This window comes from Podarcis muralis, chromosome 4 (genome assembly GCF_964188315.1).
Source record: "Podarcis muralis chromosome 4, rPodMur119.hap1.1, whole genome shotgun sequence".
NCBI classification, from domain to species: Eukaryota; Metazoa; Chordata; class Lepidosauria; order Squamata; family Lacertidae; genus Podarcis; species Podarcis muralis.
In genome coordinates, this window is record NC_135658.1 from 80,723,052 (window position 1) to 80,744,585 (window position 21,534).

The 21,534-nt window shown below is 40.7% G+C and overlaps 1 protein-coding gene across 2 annotated transcripts in view; it reads left to right on the forward strand.

Moving 5' to 3' along the window:
- Nucleotides 1–21,534, forward strand: part of NALF1 (NALCN channel auxiliary factor 1) — a 338,047-nt gene that overhangs the window by 41,889 nt on the left and 274,624 nt on the right. The gene's annotated exons all lie outside the window — the stretch shown is intronic.

The window sequence follows — 21,534 nt, forward strand, 5'->3', positions numbered from 1 at the left end:
GGAACAGCAATTCACACTTCCACGTGGAAAGGCAGAGAAAATATGACATTTGTAAGGCTTAGCCTTACTGTTTACAGGCATCTGAAGGGGCTTATAGTGGAGTGCTGTTCCTCACAGCTCACTTTCAGAATTTGTAATGGCATCTGCCCCACTTTCCTCATGCTGATGCCACCAGTAATGATTGCTGTGACAGCGGTGGGACTCAGAATCCGTCATTTTAAAGGATTCCGTGTACCTTGGAAACTGTGTTGCCCATTCAGAGGTTTCTAGTCACGTATGTGAATGAGTATCTTTGTGAGGAGGCTGGCTGTGGTGATGCTCTTCAAACGCTTAAGTGCTCTCTTTTTGGTTTATTTTTCTCTCTCTTCTGGATATGTTTTAGGACTGGGTCCCTCTGGTATTAGTAGAATGTGGGGCAAAGGTTCAGGCTGAGCCCTGTGTATAACTCACATGCATGTCCATAAAAATAAATCTCTGCAGAGAGGCTGAAGGCTAAACTAAAATCATAAAACACGATAGAACTATAAAATGTATTATATCTTAGGCAAATGACAAAAATGGGTCTTGCATTTTTATTTCATTTGTGTTTTTTTGGTTTATAAATTGCCAAGTGGACTTGGTTAAATGATAATAATGCAGTGAATAAATAAATATTACTAATTAATAAGTAGCCTAATAGGACCTAAGTTATCTATTTTGGGGAGTGTAGAAGAAAATTGCGATATTCTGTTATTATCACCACAGTTCTTAGGTTAGATAGTATCACTTGGCAAATGGCTGCATTTATAAACAGCACATTTTATGAATGTATTTTGTAACTGGATCTATATGTCCATAAAATAACAATAACAACAACGATAACAACAACAAGAAGAATGTGAGGCAGCATGTTTGCTACCTGAGGTGAAGAAATAAAGAGCAAGCAAAATGCTGTTAGCCCAGACACTGTTCAGGCACCTGGAAAACACTACAACCAGCTGATGATTAATTTCTCTGTGCTTTGAGATTTCTGAACAATTCTGAGACTCTCTGCCACAGATACTGTGGTTCACGATACTGTTGCTTGAGGGATTTTGCAGCTCACCAGTGCTTTTGCTGAATTGCTTGGCCTGTTGCTTAGCTGGGATCTGTGCAACCATCTAGGGGGCTGAATGGTGCAAGAGCCAATTAGTGGTGGCCCATTAGAAGCAGCAGATAGTCCGAGTGCCTGGGTGTCATTTGGAATGTCATTTGGTGTTTTGTTTTCATTACGATCAGAACAAAAATGTTAACCTCTCCACTGCCCCACACTTTCTTACACAGGATGCTTTATTGATCTACTTGTGCCTGAGCTCATTAAGCACCGCCGAACTCAATGATTAGGAGGAAAGGAGCCAAGAGCAATGCAAAGAGTGACCCATCTGACAGCAGCAAAGTGTAATGGCTGCTCTGTGCCCATTCTCTACTGTTCTTTGGGAAAAGTAACAGTTTTCTGACCAATGTCTTACAGAAAAGAAAAGCAAAGGGACAAAAACCCAGGAAGCAAGGATAGATAGATACTTTTTTTGCATACTAAATGTTGCATTGGAAACTTTCCCAGTATTGAGATGCTCTTTAAGTTTAAAAACACAACCCTCTGGCAAGTTTTACGGCACAGGAGCCAATGAAATTAATGGGAGCTGTACAAGAACACACAATTTCAGTGTGTTCAATTTCAGTATATGTAGGAGAACTTCCCAAATGATTGCCCCTTTCATTTAATGATCATATGCAAATATGTACAATTCTAATATGAACACCATCTTCAAGAACTATAGACTGGTAAAATATTCTTCTGTGAGAGAGAAAACAGAGTGATCTATCAGTTTTTCAACACTAATAATAAGCAGACAGACCTTTGGGTGAGAATGATTGCAATAAGAAGTATGTATAAATGTGTTGTTACCAGCCATGAATATCTGGAATACAAATCTGTTGGTTGGCTTCCATCTGTCTGTCTCGAGAGACAATGGAGGGTGTGCCTTTGTGAGTAATGTCAAACTGTCGGAAGGTTGCAGCGCCTGCTGTGGCTGTAGAGACTGATACAGGAGAGACGTGTTTTGTTGCAACTGTGCAGATGAAGGTGTCCAGTTGTACTGGTGGACACCATACTCTCTGCACTTCTCCCAGGGGTCATTCCTTCTCTGGTCACTGCAACAGATGCACAACCTGGCTGCCTGTCTCCAAATCTAATTGAACAAATTGAATTGTTCAAATCTAATTGAACAAATATTTAAAAGCAACTTATTTATAGGTGACAACACAATTCTCTACATGTCTTCTAGGAAGTAAATCCCACCGAGGTCAATGAGGCTTATGCCTATTTAAGGAAGGAGTAAGAGGAAACCCCATTGTGTAGGTAGAAATCATAGTGCTAACATAATTAATTGATTGGATACAGCCCAGTAACACATCTGGTGACATTCCAGGGCTGTAGTCTTTTTTGGCGATGTTGCTCATTTTAATAATAGAAAAGTAAAGTGTATGGTTGGTAGAGACTGGGGAGAAATTGAATCAGAGCACAGTATGCAAACAGAAACACATCCATCTGAAATTCGCTCTTACCCAAATTTTGTGATGCAATTATTGGTGCAATTGGTATAAATTATCAAGTAATTTCTTTTATGTTTAATAATATGCATATTCCAGAAGTTCTGCTTACTGTACAGTGCCAAAAGATATATAGAAGATCTACCATTTGAGAGCTGCATCTTTGATAAAAATCTTTGATGGTAGAGGTTATACATCCATTTCAGTTTATAAGAGGCTAAATGTCAGTAATATTGAGCTTTTTTTTTTTTTAGTGATAAAGCATTACAGATCTTCAAGCCTTCAGCATTGGTAGCAGACCAGCTGGCATTGAAAAGGTCTATTTTTAGGGCAGTTGTGTTGTGTCCATTCATCATGGCCAGCGTTGAAGGGAAACTTTCATGGAGTTTTCATATGTTGAGTTGTGGCAGAGAAGGAATGTGACGGAGAAAGGTGGCTGCAAACGAATATGCTTTACACTGCCCCAATGCAGATATCCATGACTATATTTAGTCAGCAGGCCAAGTAGCAGAAATCTACCAGTGAAAATGCCATGCAATGACTGCCTTCCAGTGTTAATTAGGGTAAGCAATGAAAACCCATGCTGATTCAAGTGAATGTTATGTTGGCAACACAGTATGCACACTTTTACTTAACCCTCTGACATGGTGCTCGATGACTACCTCGTACCTCTAGGGCAAACTCTCCTGAGGACTAGGGTCCACTAAAACAATGCCCTTAATTTCTCAGTGTTGCCTGCCAAATTACCACCAGCTCCATGCTGCCTGTTTCTGCAGTTCCTTAGTATTCTTTGTTCTGCAAAAGCTAGAGGAGAGCAAAGCATTCCCTGTGACTTGCCTTTATAATTGCAGCCTGCTTGTAATTGCTTATTCATTCAAAAGCTTTGCTGCAATATTTTGAAACAAATTGCCACCATTCTGGTACTGCAATTAATCTGCTGTTCAGAGAGGTATAGTCTTATTGCAGTCTTACCGCTGTGCAAGTCAAATTAGCTTTGGAAGCTGATTTCGAATATTGTATCAAAATCATCACAGCGAAGATTCCTTGATAGCTGTCTGATACCCAAAGTCTCTGTACTCAGAGAGAGGGGGCAGTGCTTGTGCTTGTATGTTAATACTTTCATTACTGATGCACCAGTCTGTCTGTTTTAATTTCTCCCAGTTTTTCATTATTCCACTCTTAAATTCACTTGTCCACATCTCCAAATTTTCCCCGTCGTTAAGAAAATCCACCAGCATTTTAGTGTGAATTTCTCATATAGATATTCTTCTATGCAATTCTGTCTGATATACATATTCTTTTTGTAAGGAAGTTTTCCCCAGGTTTGAAAAGTGGATCAAATTTCTTCCCTCTCTCTAGCTGCCCATATGTGTTTTGTCTTTTTTTGCTCTCCCTTAGAATCTCATAATAAGCTATTCAAAGTCAGCCTCATTTGACGGAGTTACAGAGGAAGGCTGAAGCGTGTACCAACTACACATAATGTGCTGCTACATTTTGCAAATCAATTCCCTTGAAATGAAATGGTGAGATTTGTGTGGGTTAGGCTTCTCAGCTGCTGTATGCTGTCTGGGAAATCGCACGAGCCACTTGGATTAAATGGGGACAAATGCATAATTCTCCCTTGATAGCAGGGCCTTTCTCAGAACGCTAGGCCCTGAGTATGTTCATAATGCTTAGTTTCACTGCATGAAGTGCCGGCGAGAGTTTGGCTTCATCTTGTTATTTAGAAGGAATAAAAGCATTTGACAGTGAAACACTTAACTTGAATGGTAACACTTTTAACTTCTTGCTTAAATGTAAGAAGTGGAATACCAGCTGACACATGAAAACAAATGCTAATTTTCCCTGGTAACATATACGCTCTTGACAGGAAGGATGCAGAAAATACATCTGTCACCATATGGTCATACTAATGACTAGGCAGTTTGAACATTGATGCGTCTTGATTTAGGCACACTCTCTGTTGCTAAATGTGTAGTTTTATATGGTTAGAGTCAGACATCTTTCTTCTTCTGATAAACACTTGGAGGAATTTTTGGTTCGGCGACAAACTTGCTGGGTTTCTGGAAGAAAAGTTGGAGAGGCACTTCGTTGAAGTTTGGTTAGGCTGAGATCAGAGGGCCAGTGCCCTGGAAAAGATACCTTGCACCAGTAATTATGGGCCAGTCAGGACTTGGGTACTAGAGGGATGCATTACTCAGGCATTTAAATTTTAGCAATAAATTGATGCTATTTTCTTCCATTATGCATTGTTACTGCTTTATTTATTATCATTTGATTTTTTTGTGTGAGCTGCATTTGAACAGGATATGGGGGATATGATATTTGTGGTGTATATTAGTTTTAAAGAATTTATTGCAAAACTCTTTACAATATAGCTTTACAGAGACAAAAACAAACAAACAAACAAACAAACAAAAAAACCCTAACTCAATTCGAAAAGCCAAATATCCATTTTAACAAAAGCATAATCCTGATAATTTGGAGCAGATACACGCTACATCTATGTAGTCTTTATTTGATTAGTCTTTAAGGTACCACATGGCTCTTTGTTACATTTGTGTAGGTGTGTGTGCTGTAATTGATAGAGATTAATTAACTTCTCTTCATTCGAAGCAACAGGGGTGGGCAGAAATAATCTGTGCAACAACACTGAAACTTTAATTTGTTTTTGCAGAAGCAGAAATTATGATTAAGATGCAAAAGGAGAGAATGAAGAAGAGTTAAGCACATGTGCAAAACTACTAATTTAACCCTCCCTTTCTTTGAATAATTAGGAATGATTGATGCAGCTCAGGGGCTCCATTTATCTCTGCTGCAATATCCCTGACATGCTGTATGTATTTTTGCTTCATCACAGCCTCATTTGCAAGTCACTGTAGGCTGCTGTGCCCTAGTTCCTTAAAGCTTGCCAGGTGCAATTTGGAAGCCAGAACTCTGTGCTGGAAAGCGGATAGGGCTTTAACATATATCAGTGTTAGGTAGTATGAATTGATTCTAGGCTAACGTCTGGAGTGAGCAAGCTCAGATACCGCTTGAAAATGTGCTTTGGTTGCCGCTTGCTTCATGTAAATTGACAAATGCTTCTCCCACCGAAGGGTATAGATTAGTCTTTTTGTGTGTTGTGTGCCCTTTCCAATTTACCTTATTTTCATTAAGTTAAAAAATGAGCTACAAGCTTTTTGGTCTCTTGCTAAGCAAGCTCTGGCTGGTTCACGAAAGGAGATCATTACAATATCCTACTGGGCTCTTTATCACAAGACTCTTGTGACCGTGGCTGTTCAGTATGAAATCTTATTACAAATCCTGTCTGAGCACAGTTCAGTGCAGTGATTAGCAGACAACTTGGAGCCTACCTTATAGGAGTTTAATGCATTTAAGCAGCGTTTTTTTTAAAATAAAAAAATCAACAGCAACAACTCAAGATTTAGAAATCAACATGAGGTTGTCAACCTGGAATTGGTTTCTGTGGTTAGTTAACTAAGTAGTGCCTGCTTGAGTGGACACGCTATGGATTAATTTATCATATTTGCTGTCATTTTGCAGTGAATGTAAGGAGATAATGTCATATTTCGTGTCATATTTCACAGTGGTTATTATATTCACAGAGCTCGCAATCCATGCTTAGAGCTGTAGAATTTTAAGGAAAATCTGGCCTGCTTGCCACTTGTGACCCACCGAACTGAATGTGCGAGTGCGCCAACCATGTACAGCTGCCCACTGGGGACTTGGAAAATATTTTGCTTTTGCTGCCTGCCCAGGACTGCAAAAACAGGAGAGGTTGTCATATATCTGACAGGTCACAAAACACATCTGGGGGCTGCCTTCACTTTAGTGAGTTGTACATGCTTGAAATGTCTCTTGAGAGTGGTGGGGGCAGGTGCTGGGATGTTGAATCTTGAAGGTGTTGAGAGAACTGGGTTTGCATTATTAATTAATCTACCCAAGAGATAAGACTCATGACGTCAGTGCTGAGTGTTAGGAAGCTAAGTGGGCATTCGCAAAGAGAAAGAGTTGTCTTCTGTCTGAAACCTTCCCAAAAGAGAGGTATTTAAATTAGTAAAATCTATATCCTCCTTAAAATTCCACCCATTCCACCCACTTTTCCAGGTCCCTTTCTCTTCATTCCACATTTGCAGTCTTAAAGATACAACTTTAACAGATACTGTGTTCATTATGGCCACATAACAGGGTCTGTGAAAGACAATAGTATCTGATTTAAAAACAACAACAAATATTGCTGTAGTAGCCATTCCTTCCAGTAAGCATTTCACTTGTCACTAATTTCAACATGCATTCTTACTAAACGTATATAATCACTGACACCAGTTTTGCCCTTCACTTTCAGAGAAAGAGGCTGAAAGACCAAAACAAGTGTGGTGGCTTGCAGACAAAATTGCAATTGAGCACAGAATGTGAGAGAGTAAAATGGTTTTATTGCTTTCATGCTACACCTGTTTATGCAGTAACCCTAGTTTACAGTTTCAGTTAGGGTGGGGAAGCTGTAGCCCTTCAGAGACTGTTCAGTTCCCATCAGCCCCAGTCAGCATGACCAATTGATGGGCATTGATGGGACCTGTGGTCCTGCAACAATGGGAGGGTAGCAGGTTCCCTACCCCTCATTTACATGATTTTGGGGAGAATGAGTGAACTTTCAAGAGGCATCTCTCTTTATGTCATAAACCAAAGGGTGCTTTTTCATCTCAGAAATCATTCTTTTCGTTTTGTACATCCTGCGTTTTTAGCTCATGTGAACTGCCTAATGCAATTTACAGATAAAATCAAATGCAATAAACACACACAAAATACAAACTTGTAACGTGCAATGCTGCTGTGAAAACACTCTAAGGTAAAGGACTGGGAAAAAACATGCAACAATAGATCAGACATCAACTGAGTTATAGGCCTGCTGATTCTCTCTCTCTCTCTCTCTCTCTCTCTCTCTCTCTCTGTGTGTGTGTGTGTGTGTGTGTGTGTTAGTATCAAAAGACTGTCATAGTATGAGCCAACTGGATCTTCTGAAGCAAGGAATTCTATAACCTGGAAAAAAATACCACCTCCTTTATTACCACAAACCAAGTCTTCTCCTGATAATCTTAAGTTCATCATGTGGGAAGATATGGTCCTTTAAGTATCCAGGTCATAAACCACATAGGGCTTTAAAGGTGACAACCAGCACTTTGGGCTTGAAAACAGATCAGAAGCCATGCAATTTTAAACTCTTATTAAGTCGGCAAGAAGCAAGCAATCAAACAAATCTAATCATGTAAACCTGCTGTTGTATCTGAATAATGTAGCCCTTATAACAAAGCTTCAGTTTTTTTTGCAAACAAGTGCTTAGGGTACCATGGTGATTGACATGAGGTAAACACAGGAAAAGAAAGTATTTCTTGAGCCTTGCTTCATATACTTTTCCCAAGGCCACTGTGGCATTATGCTTTTCCTTTTAGAACACGTAAATATTGGTCGGTCTTTGTTTGACATAGCTTCCTAAATGAATGGAACAAGTTGAGAAAAGAATAGACCTGTCTTTCACCCCACATCCCTTTCCACCATCAGCATACCTAGTGGTGTTCAATGGGCTGGAGAAGCAGCAGTTGTTCTTAAATGCTGAAAACTGTGGCCTTCAGCTCCCCCTCCCCAGAATTAAGAATGTTGAATTTAAGTCATCTAAATTATGGAAGAAGGTTATTGGCAAACTTTATATTAGCAGAAAGACTGTCCCGGCGTTTTAGGAAATCCATCCTCTGCACACATGTTTTCAAAAGAATGTACACAGCAATTTAAATTGTCCACAAAGATAAAGGAAAGGGTACATGGAAGACTCTCCCTTCCCCCAGCAGGCAGTGATGGAGAGAAGAATTCCGATCAAGAGAAAACAAGGGTAAGGATGCTTTTGTAGAGGTTTTGGAAATTTTAAATTGCACAAGTTTTGGGGACAGTTTGGTGCACATAACAAATAAGGGCAACAATATCAATCAATCATCAATCAATCAATCAATCAATCAATCAATGTTTATTATGGCAAACAGCCAGTATATTTAGGAGCAACAATATCAATAACCTATAGTTGCAGCAACTGGCTTTCTGTGTGATTTGATGATTAAATTAAATAAATTATTTCTATGTCAGCCATCTAAATCCAAAATAGGCTACAACTGTAGAAAAAAGGGTTTTGGGAAATAATTTGGGTTAAATATTGTCTGACTGCTGCAATCTGTTCAGTTCAAGATGCACGAATGCCTGAATGGGCTTTCAGACTCTGCTGCAGTTGCTGCCAATCAAAGATGTTTTCAGAGGCATGTTAATGAAGCTGGATGGGTGCTGTTGCTGAATTTTCCTTTCACTTTGATTAATTGAAACCATCATTTCTTAGGTATAACAAGGAGAAGGAATTTAGGTTGAGTTCTAAAGTCAAATTTTTTTTGCACTTGATACAGGGGGGAGAGAGAACAGAAGCAAATCCTTAGATCTCTGTAACACATTTTGATTGAATACACTTGAAGCAGAGAGAGGTGGATCTTAGCACACAATGTATGACAGCCGTTTAATGACAGTAAAACAAGTAATCAAAAGCAACGAAGGGACTAGGTAAATAAACAGAGAAGTGTCTGCCATCAACAGAAGGTAATGTTTTAAAAAGCAGTTTCTTCAAGAAAATGTCTAGTTAGTTGTAGACTGAGAAAAGCTAGGCAAGGAAATCTAGTCAATGCAGCAAACAGTGATGGCAGCGAAAACACTTTGCCCAGAATGCATCGCTTAGAGAAAGCAGCCCTTTCCTCAGAGTAAGGCATGGGGATGCAGCAGGCATTCCGGAGATTCACAGAAGAACAGGCTGACTAGCAACACTAGGTACCCACCTAGGTTTGTGGGCCAACCAGTAGGGGGAGCAAATTTGCTGCCCCCTGCCCCTGATGCCTGAGGCAATTGTCTCAGTTTGCTTACTCTAACTACCATTCCTGAACAGCATTAATATAAAAAACACCACCACATTTATGGAAATTCGTTTCCAAGTTTTAAATCAGATGGTGTTCAATAACTTCAAATAAAAGTAATTAAATGAAACCACTACACAATATTTTTGTCAGAATTATTGCAATTTCTGAATGCTCACAGAATTCTTTTATGGAATTAATTGTTTTCAGTTCTCGTAATTCTTTGCATCAGTTTCTTTTTAGTTTTCAAACAAAATATTGAAAGCTCTTTAGCATCTAGTTAATTTGCATGATGAAGATACAAGCTGAATAATAAAAAGTCTAAGAAACTGAACTCATGATCTCCTAATATTGTTATCTTCCAAATTGTGAGAATGTAATACTGCATTGGCAAATAAAGTATCCATAGGGACATATGTTTTTAAGTCTCCTAATGCATCAGAAAGGGACGCGGGTGGCACTGTGGGTAAAAGCCTCAGCGCCTAGGGCTTGCCGATTGAAAGGTCGGCGGTTTGAATCCCCGCGGCGGGGTGCGCTCCCGTTGTTCGGTCCCAGCGCCTGCCAACCTAGCAGTTCAAAAGCACCCCCGGGTGCAAGTAGATAAATAGGGACCGCTTACTAGCGGGAAGGTAAACGGCGTTTCCGTGTGCGGCTCTGGCTCGCCAGAGCAGCAATGTCACGCTGGCCACATGACCCGGAAGTGTCTCTGGACAGCGCTGGCCCCGGCCTCTTGAGTGAGATGGGCGCACAACCCTAGAGTCTGTCAAGACTGGCCCATACGGGCAGGGGTACCTTTACCTTTACCTTAATGCATCAGAATGCAGCTCAGATCATTTAATTACAGTTTCACAGGCAAACATTTTAATCTTGGGCTTGTTTGTGATCACAAGATACCCTCTTTATTCACATGAATTCTATTCCCCTCTACTTATCCAACACATTGGATTTGTTGGCATATCATGCTAAACCATGGTTTAATGTACCATGGTTTAACGTGCAAGCTACAGTGATCCCTGGGTTCGTTCACCTCCCTCCTTTGCTCCTGCAGCATGGCTCAGAGAAGGAGTTTGGAAGCTTTTGCTAACATGTTTGCTTCGACTTGTAGATAAGCATGATTTGCCATGTCGTCATGACACAGAATTGTGGTTAACACACCCAAGATTAGGTTCAATAAACTAGTTGCGTTACCCATGATTTGAAGATGACTTCAACATCCATGCTGAGTCAGCTGACTCTGGGTTGGCTCCGATATAGATAACAACTTGTGCCTCATTTTAGATTGCTATTTAGATTCTCTGTTTGCAAAAAAAAAAAAAAAAAAAAAAAAAAAAAGAGAGGCAGTTTAGACTTTAATATACTGAGTGTGAAACTGGTTGTTGGAGAAAGTAATCACAGATGTAAATGTTTAAAGGGCTTGCTGGCTATAGTGTCTGTCTGAAAGCTTGTCTGAAACATTTTATGTAAAATGTTAACTTACATGTCCTGCAGGCTCCTGTAACTCCCACTGTTACAGGGGACCAAAAACTAGGACCAAAAATGTAAGTATGTTGATTAAATAGCTGATTTAAATATTTTATCGATCATGCTAATCTACATTTAGATGAAACACACACACACACAAATATTAGTTTTACGTTTGTGCCCATCTGATAGGAGAAACTCTAAAACTCCTGGAGAATATAAGCATGACTCACAGGGTCTTCTAAAGGTCAAGGACAATTGATATAGAAATAAAACCACAGAAGAAACTACCCAAGACTAAATGTCAAAGGCAATGATGAGATTGTGGGGAGAAAGTTAATAAAAAGTATGAAATTTCAAAGCACAGAGAGATGAAGTAAAGTTTTATACATGCAATATTTAACTGAATTTCAATCTTAAGGTGAGTCGCCTCTCTTACTAACATTTTAAATAAATGGAAATATTATTCCGTAGGTGGTAATATGGAAACTAAAGAGAAAAATCAAGTAGTGTATGCCCTTTTCATTTTTGGTTATATATATTTTCATTCTTTATTCTTGAAAAATAACGAAAAGTCCTGGTGTTTAGATATAAGAATACATTTTTCTTCAACTAAATTGGACTATCTGGCTGGCACCATAAGAATGCTGCTACCCCACATACCCCAAGAAAACTGCTTAAGAAGGTGTCATGTTTGAGGGGTGAAATTTCTCAGTGAGAAACTCACGCCCTTCCTCTCTCTCCTTCCTTCTGTGCAATAGTTCCTGTCGAAAAGTGTTGTGAGTTGACAAGCAGGACATAACTTTGGCCCAGACTATTAACTCATTCATGCTGTCTCCAAACAGTGACAAGTAGGCTCAAAGTGGCTAATGTATAGGTAAAGGTAAAGGGACCCCTGACCATTAGGTCCAGTCGTGGCCGACTCTGGGGTTGCGGCCCTCATCTCACTTTATTGGCCAAGGGAGCCGGCGTACAGCTTCCGGGTCATGTGGCGAGCATGACTAAGCAGCATCTGGCGAACCAGAGCAGCACACGGAAGTGCCGTTTACCTTCCCTCTGGAAGGGTACCTATTTATCTACTTGCACTTGATGTGCTTTCGAACTGCTAGGTTGGCAGGAGCAGGGACCAAGCAACAGGAGCTCACCCCGTTGCGGGGATTTGAACCGCCGACCTTCTGATCGGCAAGCCCGAGGCCTGTGGTTTAGACCACAGAGCCACCCGCATCCCAAAAGTGGCTAATAGTGGCTGCTTTTAGGACTGCATTTCTTGAAGTAAAAGAAGGCAGCCTCCCCAAGCAAGGTGTGCATTCAGTTGGTTGGGGAGACATATGTCTATTCTATATCTGTCCACTTCCATGGGAGCTTGAGCCCCACAAGGAGGCAGGCATTGTCTAGTCTATCTAAAGTCCAAGCAGAGAGCAGGCAGGAAGAGGATGCTGGAATTATTTAATGGGTGGAGGGTGGCTGCTGGCTAAAGGGTCATCCCTCTGAGATAGATATAGGATGTGTTGCCTCTGCAGGGAGCTAGAGCCAATTGTATACTGACAAGACCTGGAGGAACTTGAAGGGTAAATTATGTTTGCTCCCAGTAAGTTCTGCATGAACACCTCTGAAAGTGACTGAAAGTTCTGGGGGTGGAGAAGGACTCTTCATCACCCCTCTATATATTTTTCCAACAGTTGTTAGACTATGGCAGCAGAATTGGGGATGGTGCAATGAATGTGTTGAGACAGATGCTGCTGCTGCCATTTTTAAATGTAATAATTTGTACACTCCGAAAAAAAGTCAACGCTAATATCCCAGAGAAGAAGAAGAAGATTTCACTAACGCAAATTAGTTGTCAGGCACCGTATTTACACAGATTTAACTCCTGAGCATCTTTAAAACACCTTTGTCTCCTACAGGTACCTTTATGTTGCCTGCAGTATTTATTAGGCGACTAGGGTTAAATAAACCAAAGCAAATGATTATTTTTTTTCAGTCTGCCTGAGGATTTGCAAATAATGCAGACAAGGTATTCTTTTCTAGTTCATTAATCTCTTCAATGCAACTCAAGGAGATTTTTTAAAATAAATAAAAAACCTTTTATGAAAGAGAACAAGTGAGAGAGCCAACTAGTGTTTAACTGCACATCTTAAAACGTTGTTCCTATTTAAACACATGCAATCAAAAAGTAAATTAGTAGGAATTTGTTTGAATTGCCTCATTAGGTTCCAGGCCTAGCTGTAGAAAGCTTAGTTGTTTATATTGCTGCGAACTGTTCATTCAAGGTGCATTTCTCTTCAACGCAGTTCTCAGCACATCCTCTACATGGAAAACATATGTATCAACTTCCTGCTGTTTTTAGGATTTTGAAATATATTCTTGCCAGAACGCACTGAATAATTCTTTGTACCAACTGCATGCATTGGTATTCAGGTAGAAGTATTTATGGAGCAGCTAATCTTGTCATCTGGTAGAAATATGTAAATTGCAATTAAACAAACTGCAATATATAAGGACTGAGAAAAAGAATGATTTACTTTTGCTTTTAATTTTAATTGAGTATAATTTAGGAGAGGAATTAGGATAAGACTTTTAGGCTATTTTTCATCAGTGTTGTCTGCAAAGTTGGCATGTTTGGTTTTATATCAAGCTCATTCTCCTTATATTTCTCTCTCTGTATTTGTTTGTCCATTCTTAAAATCGGATGCCTAGCAAAGTAATGTCTGGCGTGGAACACACACAACTATAATGAAGTTACTGTAATGATAAAACTGCATCATTACTCTGAATTTATTTCTCAATTATTGATAGTACACTGGCGTTAAACGGGCATTGGTAGATAAGATGTAAAAACTCATCAGGATAGGAGTTGTTTTTGTGTCTGTAAAGTATCATGAATGGTCACAGTGCTATAGACATAATTAATTATGATTATGGCCAGTTGAATGGATTTGTTATTTGCTGAATGTTTCACTGGCAGTAAAATGTTCTTCTGACATTTTTGGATAGTCAGAGTCTGAATGGCTGTGCATGGTATTCATAATAACATTTGTCGTGAGAGAAAAAAACCCATCAGTTTCTGATTCACAACTTAAGAAGTTCAGTTGCTTCGGTGCTTTATTAATAACACACATTATGATAGTTCCCATTTGGTTCATGTGCTTCTGGGTTGGTGTGACATGGAGCCTGCCTCTCCTGTTCCACAAAGATAATGTCACACAACACACAAATGCCTAGTTGCACAGAGACACTCTGCATGATAGGCTGTTCACGTGGAGAACTGAAATAACAATGCTATATGTGATGTGCAAGAAAGGATACCTAGGTCACTTCTTCCGTATGTCAAACTTGATGCCATCCCAGGTACATATGAACCTGGTCCTACTGATGTCCACAAAGCTTTCCAGGCCTCCCGACTTCAAGCCCTTATTCCCTGGGCTGCACTGGCTCTCTGTTTTAATTGTTCTCTCAATATTCTCTTTCAAAACAAAATTCGCAAGTAATTTGTGAAAGGCCTATGAGTTACCTCCATCTCACTAATGCTTTCCTCCTGTTCCAAGGCTTTTCGTCCCTGTGGTGACTCACCCATATATTGTTCACCCCTAAGGAAGAGACTTTCCCCCACCCCATGGGGGGAAACACTAGACAGACTGGATGCACTCTGTGGATTTTACACCGTATACGTCAACTCAAAAGTGGCTAAGTCGTATTATAGTCAATTGCTTCAGTTGTTTTTGGCTGCTTTTGGGGACACTGCTTTTGCTTTTAGCTACTGGCATTCCTCAGCAATCTTTTGAATGTGACACCAGAGCTAGTGTTTTTAGAGTACCACTTCTTTAAGGAACTGGACTCCTTTGGCTTAGTCATTTGGGAAATCTGAAAGGGGTGCTCTTGGCACAGAGTTACAGTTTACTGGGCAACACACCACCACAAGTGACATGCCACCCCACATTGCTTTGCTTTTTGGAATTCCTAGCTGCTGTTTTCAAATTTTCCTGTTGATTTCCTTACACAATTTTAAGACACAGGGCATTGTTTCTATCATAGGCTCCTCTCCTTACCCCATGTCTAATTCCTTCAGACTGGACGTTCCCTTCCCCTGTTTTAGGTCAAGACAAGTTCTGACATTCCCCATTTGCTTCATTAAAGGTAAAGGACCCCTGACAGTTAAGTCCAGTTGCGAACGACTCTAGGGTTGTGGTGCTCATCTCGCTTTACTGGCCGAGGGAGCCGACGTTTGTCCGCAGACAGTTTTTCCGGGTCATGTGGCCAGCATGACTAAGCTGCTTATGACGAAACCAGAGCAGCGCACAGAAATGCCATTTACCTTCCTGCCAGAGTGGTACCTATTTATCCACTTGTACTTTGATATACTTTTGAACTGCTAGGTTGGCAGGAGCTGGGACCGAGCAACGGGAGCTCACCCCTTCGCGGGGATTCGAACTGCTGACCTTCCGATCGGCAAGCCCTAGGCACAGTGGTTTAGACCACAGTTGGTTCTTGAGTATTCACTGCATTGTGTTCCCTTGGCATGACAGGTTAAGTTGCAGCCAATGCAAATCAGGTAACAAGTTAGCAAAGTGGTGTTTCTGATGAAGAGTGTGGACTCATGCTATAGTAGGCCAGCTAGTTTGTAAGGCAGCCTTTGCTAACTTGGTATCTTACAGGTGCTTGCTAGGGCAAATGGGAGTTGTAGTCCAAACGATCTGGAGGTCACCAAGTTGTCAAAGGCTACTTTAAGGAGCCCCAGTGCTTTGTTCTGCAACAGACTGCGGACCACTTCACACACCGTGTGTTTTAGGTGTACATCTGACTGTTAAGTGCATGTACATCTAAAAATGTAGAGCATGAATGCAATAAACATATGCTTTCAAATCACACAAATAAGTACACAGGTTAGAATTGACTGTGACTCCCATTACTCAGAAGCAAATCCAGCGTTGCTGCTGTGTAATGTGTGAATCAGCCCTGAAGCAACTACATATATTTTTGGAAATGTGAAAGGAGATCACTATCATGAGCAATTGATAGCACACATTATAGTAGGACACGGTGCCTGGCCCTGTTGTGTGATTGGTGCATATGTGAATTTTGTTAGAACAGGGCAGAGAAGTATGGGGGAGCCATACTTTCCATTTCCTCTTACATTACAGACTGAATTATCATTTGTCCCTTAAGACATTGAACACTTCATCATGTTTCAGCAGGCCAATCAATTGCCACTTTTCATTTTAGCTGGGAATGTTATATTAATTATCTGAGTATTCTTGCTGTAATGAGATACCCACAAGGTTAATCTGTGTCATGTTCAGGATAAATGCTTGATACCTACTGGTAAATGATGGTAGAAAGGTCTGAATGTTTTGTGATGGAATGACTCAGAGGTGCTAATTTCCAAAATGCTTTGCACCTTTCTAACTATTCCCATCACTGTGCATGTTCTTCTAAAATTGGGAGGAGAGGGGTGGACAGTCAACAAAAATGTTTGTTATAGCATGCCTGAAATGGAGATAAAGTCATTCTGATTCTCTTACCTTTGGCAGAAATGTTTGAGGTGCCTGAGACCACTAATAGTGGATTAGCATTTCATCTGAATTTAAGATGTAATAAGGTAAGATTGAAAAGAGATGCCATAGTTCATGCTCAGCTATGTGCTGAGAAGACTGCATAGAATGTATGCTTTCATTTATATAGTTCTAGTGTATAATCTATATTGCAGTACAAAGGAATGACCTTTATGAACTTCTAGCTCTTGATGAGAGTGAACACATGATTGCCTGAGAGGTGGTGCACCAGTTAAGATGGCCTGCCACAAGAGACTTATCCTTTAGGAATCTGAAGGACTCTTGGCTGCCGTGGTGATCCTTGTCAAGGCCCTGGTCTCAGTGTGGAACACTGAGATGGAGAGATCCATCAACATGATCACTATTAGATACCTGTTCTTCTGCTGCAGAGCCCAGATATCTTCTTGCTTCTTTAGGGAACTTAAGGTGATGGAGCAGGTCAGATGATGGCAAGAACATTGGTAGCATTAATAACAATAACAACAACAACAATAATAAATACAATTTTATTTATATCTGATATCCAGTATATCTGAAGGAGCGTCTCCACCCCCATCGTTCAGCCCGGACACTGAGATCCAGCGCCGAGGGCCTTCTGGCGGTTCCCTCATTGCGAGAAGTAAGGTTACAGGGAACCAGGCAGAGGGCCTTCTCGGTAGTGGCTCCTGCCCTGTGGAACGCCCTCCCAGCAGATGTCAAAGCAATAAACAACTATTTTACTTTTAGAAGTCATCTGAAGGCAGCCCTCTTTAGGGAAGTTTTTAATGTTTGATGCTGTACTGTTTTTAATATTCAGTTGGAAGCCGCCCAGAGTGGCTGGGGAAACCCAGCCAGATGGGCGGGGTATAAATAATAAATTATTATTATTATTATTATTATATCCCACCCTCCCCAGCTGAAGCCGGGCTCAGAGCGGCTAACAACAGTAAAATGATAAAACATTCTAACTCTTGGAGTGAGTATGTTTGAATACAAGTGAGACCGTGTCCACCACATGACAATTTGTTTAAACTCTTGGTAACCAGTTGTGACAAATTGTCTAGGCACTTTGATGATAAAATAGTTTACATTGCTTAAGCCTAGACACAGCAGTTGATACAGTTCTGATGGAGTTGTTCAGATCACCATTTGCCCATAATAATTTTTTTTTTTTTATTTGTACCCTGCCCTCTCTGGGCTCAGAGTGGCTAAGATCATATAAATAATACAATATGCATAAAAACAAACAATCAGTTGATTAAAATGCATCCCAAAATTAATTCAAATAAATTAAAATCAAAGTTAAAACTGGACAAATGACAATGGATTCTGTGGTTATCTTCCATTTTTTGCGGCCTGAGGATGTGGACTAGGTACTTGCAGTAGTGCTTCAACCTGTAGTCTCAACCCTTGCCTTTCATGGCTAATAAAAACTTAGAACAGGAAGGTTGACTTGCTGTATCTTTTGTTGTTGTTGTTTAGTCGTTTAGTCGTGTCCGACTCTTCGTGACCCCATGGACCAGAGCACACCAGGCACCTCTGTCCTCCACTACCTCCCGCAGTTTGGTCAAACTCATGGTGGTAACCTCGAAAACACTATCCAACCATCTCGTCCTCTGTCGCCCCCTTCTCCTTGTGCCCTCCATCTTTCCCAGCATCAGTGTCTTCTCCAGGGAGTCTTCACTTCTCATGAGGTGGCCAAAGTACTGGAGCCTCAACTTCACGATCTGTCCTTCCAGTGAGCACTCAGGGCTGATTTCCTTAAGAATGGATGTGTTTGATCTTCTTGCAGTCCATGGGACTCTCAAGAGTCTTCTCCAGCACCATAATTCAAAAGCATCAATTCTTCGGCAATCAGCCTTCTTTATGGTGTATCTTAAATGCTGTTAATGCATCTTTGGGTCAGGTGGTGGCCCCCATCACCTTGAACTAAGTCATGTAGTTCAAGCCCCTCTTGAAAAAGCCCTCCCTGGACAATCTGGTTTGAGATAATTATCAACCGGTCAGAACTCTCCCTTTTGGGGGCAGAAGGTGATATTGCCACTCACCTGCAGACACTTTTGGAGGAGACTGATTATTCTGACCTATTTCCGTTTGGCTTTAGGCCATGGTTTCGAACTGAAACAGCCAAGGCTTTCCCGGTGGATTACCTTCTTTGGGAGAGACAGTGGGGTAGTGTGATACTGTTGATTAATCTGGATCTTTCAGTGGCTTTTGATACCATTGATCATAGTGTCCTACTGGACCAGCTCATTGGGTTGGGAATGGAGGGTCTGTTGCAATGATTCTACCTATGGGGTCTGTACTAGAGAGTAGCATTCAAAGGCTTATGTTTGACTCCATATCGCTTGATCCATGGGGTCCCTCAGGTTTCCGTTTTGTATCTAACAATGTTCGTCATCTATATGAACCCGCTGGATAAGTCATCCAGGGATTTAAAGTTGGCTGCCACTAATATGTGAATAACACCCAGCTCTTTTTCTCCTTGTTATCTGAGTCAGGCGAGGCTGTGCAGGTCCTAGACTGGCTGCTGTCATGTGCTGGATCATAGCTGTCAACGTTTCCCTTTTTTAAAGGGAAATTCCCTTATTCCGAATAGGATTCCTCGCAAGAAAAGGGAAAAGTTGCCAGCTATGTGCTGGATGCAGGCAAATAAGTTGAAGCTGAATCCTTCTAAGATGGCTATGTTTGGGTCTGGTGATTTTTGGGCCTGGGAACTGGGGGAGTGACCTACTCTTGAGGAGGTAGCAGTTTCCTTGAAAGAGCAGGCTTGTAGTCTGGGGATGTTTCTAGTTACCAATCTGTCACTTAAGGCATATATATCTTCAGTGGTATAGAATGCCTTTGCTCAGCTTTGGCTGGTTTGGATTACTGTAGCATGCTCTATATGGGGCTATATTTGAAGACGACTCAGAAACTGCAGTTGGTGCAAAGTGTCCTATCTGGTGAGAGAAGCCACCAGCCAATGTCATGTCATGTGTGTTCTTAACAATCTTCACTGGTAGCCAATACATTTCTGAGCCAAATTCAAGGTTGTCAGGGTGGTGGTGGTGGGGGAAACACTCTTCCCAAACTGAAAACTGCAAGTAAACATAGTTTTGAAACAAAGTACAGATAGCACAAAACATTCATTTCTTTAAAATGTCCCATTTATGTTTTTTTTTGAAGTTTTATCACAAGATATATTTTCCTGCTATTTTATTCTCCCTTGAAATCATATTGATGGTGTGTTGATGACCTAACTTTGACTAGAAATAAATCATTCTTCTAGTCTATGGGAGCACAAGAAGAAAAAGATTTTTCACATAGGATTATGCTCTCAGTTGGGAAATAAACTGAAGTTACAGACTGCCAGTGAAAAATACTTTTTTTCTTTACTCCTTGTGATAAAGAAACAACATCATCCTAGTAAGTTTTAAATGAGTTCTAACTTTTTTTCTTACCGTTTCCTGGCAAGCAATTTTCTTGTATTTCTATAAGGATTTAGTTATTTTAAATGATCGATTTTTAAAAAAATTGTTTTAAGAGAATAGAGGGACTCAGGATTTTTTTATGTGTATTTTTCTTTTTTCTTTTTTACATTTGGGTGGTGGAAGTTGGGGTAAAAGGCAGTGTTAGAAACTGAGACCTGAAAGCTAGGAGCTAAACGGCACCTTAAACCTAGGCTTGGGCACAACAATAGAATGTCTAGGTACACTTTTTTAATAACAAGAATACAAAGCTGAAAAGGAATGAACTGCAGCTAAAATATTATGTCTTCAGAGAGTAGCTGGAAGTGGGGAGGTAGAAAAAGGTCCCCCTTTACTTCCACTCTGCAGTTTTAATTGGAAATCTTAGGTGCACTACTACTCCCAGAGCTCAGAAACTGCTCCCGCTAATGCAATTCCCTGTCACAAAATGCGCCTAGAACAATGGGAGTTTCGAATGCTGGTAAAGGGAAAGTGGGGAACCAAACTATATACATAATAATAATAATTATTACCTTGGGTTAACTACTTAATTCATTCTGGAGGTCCGTTCTTAACCTGAAACTGTTCTTAACCTGAAGCACCGCTTTAGCTAATGGGGCCCTCTGCCGCCGTGCCGCCAGAGCATGATTTCTGTTCTCATCCTGAAGCAAAGTTCTTAACCCGAGATACTATTTCTGGATTAGTGGAGTCTTTAACCTGAAGCTTATGTAACCCGAGGTACCACTGTACAAAGGTGAAAACTAGCTGTAGGCTTCTCTCTCATACTTATTGAAGTTTTCACTTTACTCACTCAATAAAATACTTGCATTATTCCCACCCTGTATCGGCTGAACTAGGACAAAGATGTCGGAGAGATGGCACAATCCATCTGTGTGGCAGGTTCACCTACCACAAGATCTGAGGAAGCTGCGTGTTGTTTAGAAAACAAGGGTCTATGACAATTTCATCCAGCATTGCACATATGTGAATCTTACTGCGGTCATTCTTTGAGATCTGATATATTCAAGCACTTAGGAAAGCCCCATATGGTAATGACCTGGACTGGACTGCATGGGGAACCATGATCAAATTCCTCTCAGTTATTAAGAAGCTGGGTGAAATATTCTCTCAGCCTAACCTACCTAAAATGGATAAAATGAGATTATCTAATTTCAGCCCTGAGTGCTCACTGGAAGGGCAGATCGTGAAGCTGAGGCTCCAGTACTTTGGCCACCTCATGAGAAGAGAAGACTCCGTGGAAAAGACCCTGATGTTGGGAAAGATGGAGGGCACAAGGAGAAGCGGACGACAGAGGATGAGATGGTTGGACAGTGTTCTCGAAGCTACCAGCATGAGTTTGACCAAACTGTGGGAGGCAGTGGAAGACAGAAGTGCCTGGCGTGCTCTGATCCATGGGGTCACGAAGAGTCGGACACGACTAAATGACTAAACAACAACAATTTCACATGATAGCAACATCCAGTATTTATTTTATGACCAGTCTCATATCTCACCACTCCTTTGCCTCAATCTCTTCAGAGGAATGGTGGAACATAGATTTAACAAGTGGGGCCAGAATGTTGCAGCACGGAG